This window comes from Xiphophorus hellerii, chromosome 17 (genome assembly GCF_003331165.1).
Source record: "Xiphophorus hellerii strain 12219 chromosome 17, Xiphophorus_hellerii-4.1, whole genome shotgun sequence".
In the NCBI taxonomy this organism is placed as follows: domain Eukaryota; kingdom Metazoa; phylum Chordata; class Actinopteri; order Cyprinodontiformes; family Poeciliidae; genus Xiphophorus; species Xiphophorus hellerii.
In genome coordinates this window covers 18614515-18626550 of record NC_045688.1, presented here as the reverse complement: position 1 = coordinate 18626550, position 12036 = coordinate 18614515, and positions in this window count along the sequence as shown.

Genomic DNA, 12036 nt, shown 5'->3' with positions numbered 1-12036 from the left:
GCAGGTAGCACCCACTGTGATTTAATTAGGATGCTCCGGCAGCACCAGAATCCCTTCACTAATCTGCTGTAGGACAACACATTAACCTCGAGAGCAGTAATGAACTCATCTCATTAATTAGTAGAAAGTCAAATTTAGCTATTGTGCTGAGAAGACGGTGAAAAGCGGAGACACCCAGCTGCCTCGGTGCAGTCTGAGGTGTCTGTTCTTCCCAGGCTTGGAGCTGATAATGAGCCACTTAAATTATTTAGCTTTTCAAAGTGATGCGAAAAGTAAAGCTGTCTTTAATAAAGAAGAAAGTGTCTGCTTAATCCGTTCTTCTGGGGGAAAAAAAATTCTACATTTTGACAGAAAAAAAAAAAAAACGCATGTAGGCTATGTTCTTTCTCAAGGTCTCAGATGACTTTGAGGTGACCACGGCTTGAAATAAAGCAGCAAAATAAACTAGAGACAAAAAGGCTGTAGGATGACCCGGCGCGCCTTGGCTGTGATATTCGCTTTTCTGTCCCGTCTCCAGGACTCAGGGGGAATGCTGGGAGAAGGAAATACACTCGGTCCACTCACCGACTCCTTAGCCTGGGGGAAAAAAGTCAAATTTAGTTTCATGAGGACAAGAGTGTAGATCGAGAAGGGCAACCTGGAACTCGTTTTATCACCTGACATCATATCTGACATGTTTTATTGGACAAAATCTACTGAATAAAAAAGGCCAATCATTAAAATGTGTAACAAAGAAAACATTGCTGTACAGCAGGGCATTCAGTTCTCTCAACAGCAATAGAAAACATGCTGTACTTGAAATAAATCATTTAAACTCATTTGAGTTAACAACAGCAAAGATTAATAATAATCATTTCATTAGCAAAACATTTTAACTTCTGCGCTACAATTGGATTATGGTCACAGCAATGACTGGGAATAATTTGGCTAGCTTGTAAAGTAATGCTAACCAAGCTAGCTGATATAAAAGACGGAAGCAGAATAGCAGTGATGTTGCTCACATTTAAAAAATGTTTTTTCCAACACTCAGAGAAACACATTCACCCAGTCACGCTTGCAAATGTGACCAGGTTAACTGTCTTGCCCTGGGGCACATCAGCATTTTGAGGCAGAGGAAGCTGAAATCAACCAGACAACTTCCCAAGCGAGATGACAACTATTCCCATTTTAGGAAATGTTAAAGTTTTAGTTTTTTCTGTATTGTTTTTTTAAATTCAGATGTAAAGATGTGACTTTGTTTTTTTCCACTGTAAATAAGATACTGACTCCTCATAACCGCTCCACAAAAACCCCAATTAAAAATATCTGAACTATCTATTTAGGACTGATTTAAAACTGACTTATAGCATCTGTTTTAGGTTTTTTTAAAAAATAAAGTTCTTGGAAGTGTAATTTGATTATTAACAGGCAACAGTGAAAGGAGAAAAAGAGTTCAACTCATTGTAATTCACAGCACAAAGTCTCTGGAGGCGAACGGTCCAACCTGACAATTAACTTTCCCAGCAGGAAGGCCCTGCTGGAGACTGCTGTGGGGGGTGCGCATGTAAATCAATTAATTATGTGTGCTAGTTGAGGATTAATTAAGGAGCCGTTGAAAGTTGGCAAAGATCATCCTGAAATGACGACAAATTTATGCAACTTGGACTCGACCGTTTGGCCCCGGTGTTTCAACGGCAGAACAGCGTTATGGCAGAACTCAAGTAAAAAAAAATAAATAAATGAAAGAAAGTTTTTCAGAAATGCTGTAAATGTATAATTATTTTTAATGGTAATTTTGATAATATCAGAATCTGCCAGGGAGTGTTTGGTTTTAGAGGATATTACCCAGCTTTAACGGCAGCTTTAACATTCATACAAATCAAATGAAGAAAACATAAATATTTGGATGTTTTGTTGGTTTTACAGTCGTATGTGTGGCCTTTTGCTGATGACGAGGAGGTGGAGAGGTAAGTGAGCTTTTCCTTTTCCCACGTTGTCTCAATAGCAACAGTAAGTGGAGGGATTTGTGGCATGCTGAATGAGGTTTATTAGAAATGAAAGAAGGGGAGATTACATCAGGAAATCCCCTCAAAACACACACACACACACACCCATACACACACACACACACACGCCCACCCACGCCCACACACTGATGCACTGTAGATCTTCTTGATACCACCAAACATCCTGCGTTGAGCGCAGGTTTACTGAGACAGTCAACCTGTAAAATCCTTAACTACAATCAATCTAAAATGTGATTTAAAAAAAAAAAAAAGTGTGTGTTTCTCTCTGCTGCCCCTGAAAACTTAAAAAAAAAACAACGTGAGACACTCCTTTTCTAACGAAGGCTTTAGGTAAGTTAGCGAGGGCAAACTCTTAACATTCACTAAGAAAAAAAAAACTTCTTCTATGGCAATTAACACGTGGTGGCATTTGGATCTTCATTTTCCTAATAATATGCATGATATTAATTAGGCCCGAATGATTAACATAACAACCGCTGGACAATGTCCCAGGGTGCAGGAGCAGAGCTGCTTTTCTTTTTATTACCTCCCCTGAAGTCACAGGCTCATTAATACACCCCAGCCGCCATTTCAGCTAACCTTGAAAAGTGCAGCGTGAGTCACGTGTGTTTAAAGTAATCTGGTAAACTCTTCAGCCGTGGACGGAGGAGAGAACATGCAGTGACAGGAGGAAGCAGAGGTACAGAGCTGGCTATGGTTTTCCTGCTAAAGATGAGTAAAAAGTGCTGAAATAATTTGATATATTTTATTAGTACATGGTCATACAAGAAAACCAACAATTTATTTTAAGTATATTAAATTGTTGATTTAATGTAGTTAAAGTAAAAATTTTAGCCATTTCTTTTATGGCTTAAAAGAAATTTGACTTCGATACTTAACGCCTTGAAATTGGGTTTCTGTCTCTTTAAAAACTCCTGCTCTTTCTGAAGCTCCATCTTCATGAAGTCATCATAACATGGCTCCTCTATTAACCCTTTAACAGCGTTTTCATCAGCAATGAACTGAGAAGCAGCTTGTGTAAGGAGCTCAGCTGATGCGCAGTTCCAGCAGGTGTTTGCTAATTGCTGCTGCTAGTCTGAAGGAGCTGAGTGGGGTAGTGTCAGGCTGCTCTGTGAGGCGGAAGCTTGGAAGCTGCAGCCGCAGTAAGTTTTTAAAAGGTTATTTTACATTTATTCTTGTAGTTGATGTTTTGTTTTATTTGTACAGTAAACCTCCTCCTGTTCATGGAGCTAACTTTCACAGATTCACCTGTTGGCAGATTGTTTCAGTGAGACCTAACCCCAAGTTATTTATGGAAAATTTGCCTATTCCTGAACATTTTTTGTAGATCACACCTAACAAACAATGTGCAAACTCCAAACACAATGTTCCCGGTCAATTCAACCTTTTTTTCCTCATAAGAAGTTAGCTGCGTTTGAAGAAGCCGCAAAGTGAAAGATGCTGCTACAGATGCAACACCTTGACTTGTGACAAGCCTCAAACCCAGCTTAAGCCTCGGCGCCATGTAGGACCGCCAAAACGGACAAATTTGCTGCCTGTGAACACCCTGCCATGTGAGACTCCGGTGACATTGAGAGGATCACCTCGTTTTCCTTCCCGCTCCATTTGCGAAACGCCGCCGTCCATCTTGGAGCTAAGCGGGCGACCTGTGGGAACTCGGATTCATCGCTGGGACGAGTGGGCGGACGCCTGCGGGTTGGACCGGGCTCCCCGGTGAGCCAATTTACTTTGACCTCTCCTCTCCGGTGTTAGTCCAGAGAGCTGTCCTCCAATCTGGGGGGGCTTTGTCACACTTGCATGGCTGAGCTGCGGCAGCAGGCGCGGCAGCTGAACCTGAACATCCACGGCTGGAGGGATTACTGTGTCTTCAGTGTGAGGGGAGGATTACAGGACGGGGTTTTTTTCCCTGACATTTGCTCACAGGACAGATAGGAACTGGAACAGCGGACTGAGCTGGTGGCAAAAGACGGGCCTATAGAGCAGCACCCAAGAGTCAATGATGTGATCTATTAAGCTGTTACAGGGTTACTGAACAATGTACATCCGTGTGAAAAAATTAGGACACCCCATTTAAATTTTAAAGGAAATGTTCACAAATTCAGACTTTTTAAATAATGTCTGGGAGAAAAGGGACTTAATATTAGAAGTACATGGATTGCAGGTTTTGGGCTGATCACCAATTTTTAAAAGGTCTGACTTGCATGTTCTGATCTTGGTCAATACCAATTTTTTTGTATGGAAGGTCCCAAAATCTAGCAAAAAATGTTAAAAGTTAGCAACAGTGGCGTAACTGTTGCTAACTGCACACGTGTAGGCGTGGCCTGGTGGGCGGGTCTGTCAGTCAGGCCTTCTCGGCAGAAAAGAAGGAGGCTATAGCCGTGTTTCTATTACAAATGTGTGCAAAAATTTGTCAGTATTCCATTAATGTAAAAAAAACTCCCACAATTTCACAACTGTGGTGTTTCCATTCAATGAGAAATGCAATTAAACTCATAATTCTGTTCATGCATTAAGTAAAAAAAACATGATCCTCCAACTACTTCCTGTTGCCTTCGTCTTTGTGGTTTGCTCCGGAAGCAACTTCTAGTTGTTGATCATGTGACTCTGTGATGTGATCAAAGTGTTCCCGTTGAAGTTTTGTGAAATAAACCACTGTTGATATGACAAAAAAAAAAAACTCATCCTAGCAGCAAATCTCTCAGATAAACAAGATTTTTTTTCTTTTAGATTGCCATATTTCCATTAAGTTGATTTTTTTGAAAATGTAACATCGCAAAGTTACATGGTCAGTGGGAATGAAGCTATGACTTTGACGCTTGCAGAGGTAGATCAGATCGGTAGATAAAATCAATGGATAAGGTCGGTTTCTCGTTTAAGTATCAGCCGATCGCCGAGCTTCAAATGAAGGAAATCTGGGCCAGTTTATCAGCAGGCCAGTTTATTGGTGTTCCCCTACTTAATGTCAACTAAAACAAATGAACCTTGTTTGAAGTTTGGACACCCTAACAGTTAGTCTTACACCCTTTGGTTTAAATGACCGTTATTCCACTCTGGTGTCCATCTACCATCTTCTTGGTTGGAATTCATTTTATGCAAACATGTCCTCTGCTCTAATGTCTAAATAAGTCAACTTTAGACTCTAGCACATTTTCTCCCACACATTCAGGTCTTTGTCTACCTCAGCAGTCTCCAACTCCCCAAAAGTTTTCTTCTATATACATCCCTGCTCCAACGCGCCTCAACCAAATAGAAGTTTTGTTTCCAGGCCTCTGTAGACCTTAACGATGTTTGGAGGGAATCCTTCCATTTGACCCAGGTGTTGTTGGAGCGGGCTGGATCTAAATGTTCCTGGTCAGTAACTCTTGAGGACTGCAGTTGGTGACCTTTGATCTACCTTCTCTCTGGTCAGCTTCTCTCTGGCCTTTCATGAGCAAAAGTTTCCTCCTTGCACACCTTCTGTGATGTTACATCTTCAGTCTCTTTCTATCTTGTTTGGGACATCCTGTATCTGTAGAGTATTTTACAGACAGTGGTTGAAACTCATAAGCTCATCCTTTCAGTCAGATCTTTGGTTCTCTCCATGGTGTTGACTCACTTCAACAGGCAGGAGAACCAAACCAACAAACTTCTTTGAAATGCTGAGTAAAGATGTTCTCATCATGTCCTCCTGATGAAAGATTTAACAGATATTTGCTTGAGTTTCATTTTTTTTATTTGTTTATTTATAGTGCATGAGCTCTTTTTCACATGACCGCGCCTAAAACAAGAGGTAGGCTGGAGAAAACCCAGAGACCCCGTCTGCTGCCAACCATTCTATCTGAAACCGGTCACATCTTCGGAAAATTTTGGATTATTCTGACTAATGATGATCTAGCTCACTTCACTGTGGATTCTATCACAGTATGCCGTTCATTACCTGAGAGGACGACTCCGACCCAATGATAACCTTCGACCTCCGCCATTCATCATTCGCCTGCCGATGAGGCAGGATCTGCTTTAAGCAGCTCAGCTATCATCAGGTCAAAAGGTCAGAAATTGGCTCCAGAACGTGATCGGTGCATTCCAACAGCTTAAACCCGATGATTTTATTATTATTTTTTAAATGGTTAATTTACATCTGCTCCAGAAGCTTTATTGAAATGTTCCAAATATTGGCATATTCATACCCATTATCTGTACAGACCATTATGTCCGGGAGCATAAACATGAGCTTTCGGAGTGAAATCAAGGTTAGATCAACAAAGTGGGACAAGCCATACATTGACACCATACATCTAGACCCGATTTACTTAGCCAGGCATTTTAATATCATCCAGTCACTGATTAGGAGCCTTGCTCAAGGGCAGCTGGAGCTGATGAGAAAAACGGTGAAGGATCTGATTTCCCTGGAGACCGTCAGCAAATGTCCAGCCTCCTATTACCGTCGGCCGCGCAGACATCTGTGGTGGACATATCCAGTCAGGTCGAAATTCACTCTGGGTTGGAAAAGGCACGTGCTTACCAGAACAACGTTCTGCAGTAAATCACACCGTGTCCTTCTCTGAAGCAGAGCTGCACTTCTTCATGGCACCTTAAAGGGTCGCTGTGGTGCTGCTTGGTTCCTGTCATGCAAGAATCCTCCCCCAGTTTGTTATATTCCGTGTTCTGCCCAGACGTTTAAGCCCTTTAAAATGTTTTTAATTGTTTCCTTTAGCTGTAAAAATCTGACTTTGGCTTCAGCGACTCTGTATTTAACTAATTAGAATCGAGGTTAAGTGTTGGCTTCATGGACAAAAGAAGAAATCCCTTAAAAAAACAACAACCAAAAACAACGTATGACTTCCACATGTGTCCATGTTAACAAGAACAACATTCAATGTGATGTACAGACAGACAGTCTATCTATCTAAACATGACTTGTTTCATATGAATACTGTCTAAATACCATTCATGCATGATTTGTGTTGTCTTTGAACAAATGTGCAGCTTTGTGCCGTAAGGAGGACAGAGAGGAGCTCAGACCTGCATTAAGTTGACAAACTGTGAACACGACCAAACTTAAAGCTTGAACAAGATGCAGGACTTCTCTCTGAAATGTAATTCCCTAAATGTGAGTATAAGTGACTCATCTCACAGTTCATTAGCTCGGAAATCGTTTTGATTGTTCTTGTCCCTCACGAGCAGCAGTGACCTCCTTCACGCCGTCGCCCCGTGCAGTAAGGCTTAGTCGGCATAATTCAAGAGGTTAATAAATGTGTTCAGAGTCCATAAACATCTTACTTTTATCTGCAGTAAGATCCTGTCATTTCTATTCTTAACTCTCGGGAGAACAGGAGGAGAGGTCTGCTGAGACCGCCGCAGCTTTTTGAAAAGTTTCTTCACAGAGGAAAGGTCCTACAAAGCGCCGGCCCCCGGACGCCTCGTGGCAACCCGACAAAAGGGCACAAAGCTGAGGTTTCACATGGTCCAACATGCTGTTTGAGTCACGCTCCACAAATATGAAGTCAGCAGAGCTGGGAGTTGAATACAGCAACGGAAACAGAGTGAAAAGCCTGCTAGATTTATGTCAATACTGAGAAAATGTTCAAGTGAAATTATAAACCAAAAACCCTGCAGGTGTGTTCTTTAAAGAGCTCTAAAATCCTGACCTCATGCTGTGATTGGGTACAGTGGCCTAGAAAGGTCAGCAAAATGCAACAATAAGGGACACAATGGAAATTATGCAACAATGGAAGTTATGTTAAAACAGATTTTGTAGTAGAACAGAAATTAAGTTTAAGTGGAAGTTATGCTGAAACTGGAGTTAAGCTAACACAGATACTAAGCTAAAGTGGAATTTATGCTAAAACATAATTTGAGCTAAAGTGGAAGTTAAAGCTCAAGTGGAATTTGTGCTAAATTGAAATGTAAAACTTCAGTTTTAGCATAACTTCCTTTGTCGCTTTTTGTTATTGTGTTGGGGCATTTGCAGTTTGTTGAGCCTTCCGGGCCACCATACTTGGGTTGCAACCAACAACCAGAAAATCCATGTTGCCTTTTAAAAAATGATCAACAACTGTGCTGAGAGAAAATCAGGTCTTATTTTACTGATCCATTTGTGATCAGTAATAATTCACCAATATATCGTTCACCTTTACAGGGAATCACCTTTGAAAACTGATTTAATACACTACTGAACTATCAATGACTTAAAAATACTAGAAAAAATAGAAATGATTTTCCTCAAATTTCTAAAAGATGAAGGTGCTATAATTACGTAATAATTGGTGTGTTTTGGGAATAAGGTAGATGTTCTGACGCAGGAGCGAGGTCAGCCACACTTCCTCAATGTCCTGCATGTCATTTGATGTAATTTTTTAGATTTTATTTTCTAGTAGAAGGATTAGGCACTTAGGGAATTTTTTTTTGTGTGAATGAAGCTTTTTTTTTTTTTTTTTTTAAAGAAAATAGTAAAGTAAATTTAAAAAATAAAAAATGTCAAGAGACTTTGAATTGATGCTTCTAGCCAAAAACCCACATTGTTAAACTGAGACTATAAAACAATGAGATGAGTTTAATATTAATTAAAAAACAACACACTGCTCATGTTGTCAGGACACTTAGAAAAAAATGTAGAAATAATTTACTAATGTTTCCAGTCTCACCAAAACAGTAACAGCTGCTGCCTGTCATGTGTTAAGAGTTTCTGATATTCTACGTTTAAGGCATTGAGCTGTTTTGCGGGTGTCAAAACGACCGTCGCAGCCATGACGACGTGATTAAAATCAGGAGTTACTGTACGACATGTGCTGCGTTCAGGGCTGCAACTGCAACTGGTTCAAACGGCGTGGAGTTTGCTTTTGAAGTAAGTTGACTAGCAAGAGTTTTAAAAAAAAGAAGAAAAAAAAGTCTGTGAAAGAACATCTGGGACTGAAAGTCACTGCTGGGAAAAAAGGAGAGGTGGAGGGAGGGAGGGGACTCTTTGTGTGTGTGTGTGGGCGTGTGTGTGTGTGAAACACTAATGGCCAAAAATGGAATGAAACACTTTCTAGGTCTGTGTGTGTCCATACTGTGTTTTCCCTTGCTAATGAAAAACAAAATCCACCTTCAAAGCAATGCTTATTTAATAAACGGAAATTAATATGCACAGTAAATCATTTTTTCCCTAGTTTTTTTCTGAAGTTTCCTCTGCTGCACAGTTCAATGCATTTTCAATAAAGTCAAAATTACATTTTCATTATATGAAAACATGTTAGTTCTCATATCAAAGGGAACAACTGAAACGTCCAGTACTGATCTATTTATGAATATGAATTCATTCCTATGGTTGTGACATTTTGCCATGTAGAACATCAACACTGTACAAACGTGCAACACAATACAGCAGGATATATTACAAAGCAATACAGTGTGATAAAACGGTGCTGTCAAAACTTATCCTGAAAGAAATGTTCTATTCCTAATTTAAATAAAATTATAATTTGTAAGTGATATCATTTTCAGCAAATATATATTTCACTACAATACAACAGTAATTTATTTAGTATTTATTCTAAAGGGAAATTAAGTGTCATAATTCATATCGTCAGAATTTCTTGAGAGAGTCAGAGTGGAAGGTGATGCTCCAGTAGCAGTCAAGTTAATCTGAACAGGCCTCTGACTAAAGACTGTTGCTGTTGAGAAACTGTAGCTCAGTTTCTGGGCAGCAGTGACGACATTCCATAATAAGCTGTTGGTTTTTGGGAAGCATTGCTAATCCACCTCATTTGTTTTTGCTGCTCCTCTTTAACTCTGTCTTTTTGAAGCCCGGTGTCGGAGTGGAAGTTTTCTGGAGCACCCACAGCAGAGGAGTGAAAGCGCACATGTTGCAGCTAAATAGTAAAAAAGCTAAGAAAAGGTAGATATCGTTGTGCTGCGTAGAGCTACTTAACCTTTGCAGTTTAATGCATCGTCTGAAGCGGAATATATCTGTTGCTACATGGGCAACTGGTTCGTCAGAGAGATGGAGACACACTTTGTGTTTAATGTAGATACACTGAATGGAAGAGTTTCGACTACCTGGTAAAATCACAGCACCATCTAGTGGTCTGGCATGACAACTTCAGCAGATTCTAGGTGTCTTGGCAGTGCCATCTTAAATGTAGAACTTTGCCCCAGTCAACAGAAATCAATCTGTACTGGAATTAGGGTCAAAGTAAACAACAGTACCACTTTCCTAACTTCCTGGGACATCTAGCTGTGCTGGAGCGCTAGTATCAGCTTCTGCATAAAGAGGAACAAAAGCTTGAGATTTGCCTTCTATTGACTGCAGTTAGTGTGGCTAACAGTAGAAAGCAGCAGCAATTAGCAAACACTTTGTGAAATCCCCACATCAGCTGAGCTCATTATAGGAGCTACTGCTCAGTGACACTCTGGTGAAAACGTTGTTAAAGGGTTAACAGAGGAGCCATGTTGTGACGACTTCTTGAAGGTGGAGCTTCAGAAAGAGCAGGAGTTTTTTAAAGAGACAGAAGCCCAATTTCAAGATGTTAAATTAGAAAGTTAAATTTCTTTGAAGTCATATTTGATATATGCATTTTTATAATGTCTGACGTTAACATAGTTACTTGATTGTGCTATAAACTGGCACTATATTCCTGGAAAACACCTAAGTGTAGCACAGAACACAAGAAGTAATAATTTGTTGAAACACATGCAATCCCACATCTTTAAAAACACACAATCCGTCTCCACCAGTAATGAGTATTTGTTCTGATTTGGCTCAGGAATCCTGGACTTGCAGCAACATCTGGCTAATTTTAAGAGTCATGGTCAGTTAGCCGCAGGTGGTGGTAGGGCGTGTATGACTTTTATGGAGCATGGAAGTGTAAAAGGGTCAGCATAAGCAAACACAGCCTGTCATGTCCAAGACCTCCACCGGTTCCAGCATCGTCATCTGGGATCTTCTCAAGAACAGGACGACTTGATTATTATCAAGCTTTTCATTGACATGAAAACAATACGATGATGATGATGAGATTGAATTTTTGATGGTGAGGAGGTTTGGAAACTATGGCACAAATCCCATCGGTTAGGTTTGAAGCCGGGTAACTCTGCACCGAAGCCTGGATCTTAGAAATAATTAAATCCACGTTCAAGGAAAGTCATTCTCTGCTGCAATTTGTCCACCTGCATGTTTGAGCAGAGGGGTTGGTAACAATTACTGGTCCAGGAAAGAAAACATTACACAGTCATTATAGTAATGATAGTCATTCAGGCCGCTGTAGAAGTTAGCCTCTGCAGGCTTTCTCTCCTTTTTCTCTTTCTTTCATATCCTCCATCCTACCTGAAACTCCGGCAGTCAGCCTCTTCTTTCTCTCACTTTTCATTTCAGTTCAGGTTTTAATTTTCTTTTCAAACCTTGCAACCGTAGCACACGCCTTATAAGCCACATGTACTAGTTTTAAAGTGAATTTTTGTACATTTTGTCACATCGTAACCTCAAACTTTATTTTGTTTCATTGTGATTTTATGGGACAGACCGAAGCTAGCCTGGTAAAAACCAGCTCCTTGTTCAGTCCGGACCGTCTGGACTCCCAGTTGCTGAGAAATGATTGGTTGGAGGCTTGGATTTCATGTTTGCCAACAATAAAATCTCCTAAACATTCGTCTTGCTCCAACTTTTATTGCTCAATATTTGGAAGCGTGGTCAAAACAGACCGAACGACTTTGTTTAGTTCCTCACCTGCTACAATTCTAACTCAGCTCAGAAAATTGACATCATCGTTGTCAGCTCCTTCTGTCCGCCGATTGGCCCAGTTGAAATTCTACAGAAGAAATGGAGCTCAATGGGAACGCAAAAGCTATGTATCAAAAATCATTAGCTTTTTCAAAATTGCTGTGTTTCCATTAAGCAAATCAATTTTCATAATTTCAGTTTCTGCAATTTTATGGTCAACGGAAACGCAGCTAGAATAAATGAGACTTACTAAATACACTTTCTATACATTTCATAATTTTTTTTTCTCTTCACAATATGCACAACAATCCCACGACCCTCCAATAAAATACAATAAAGTTTGTGGTCGTGATG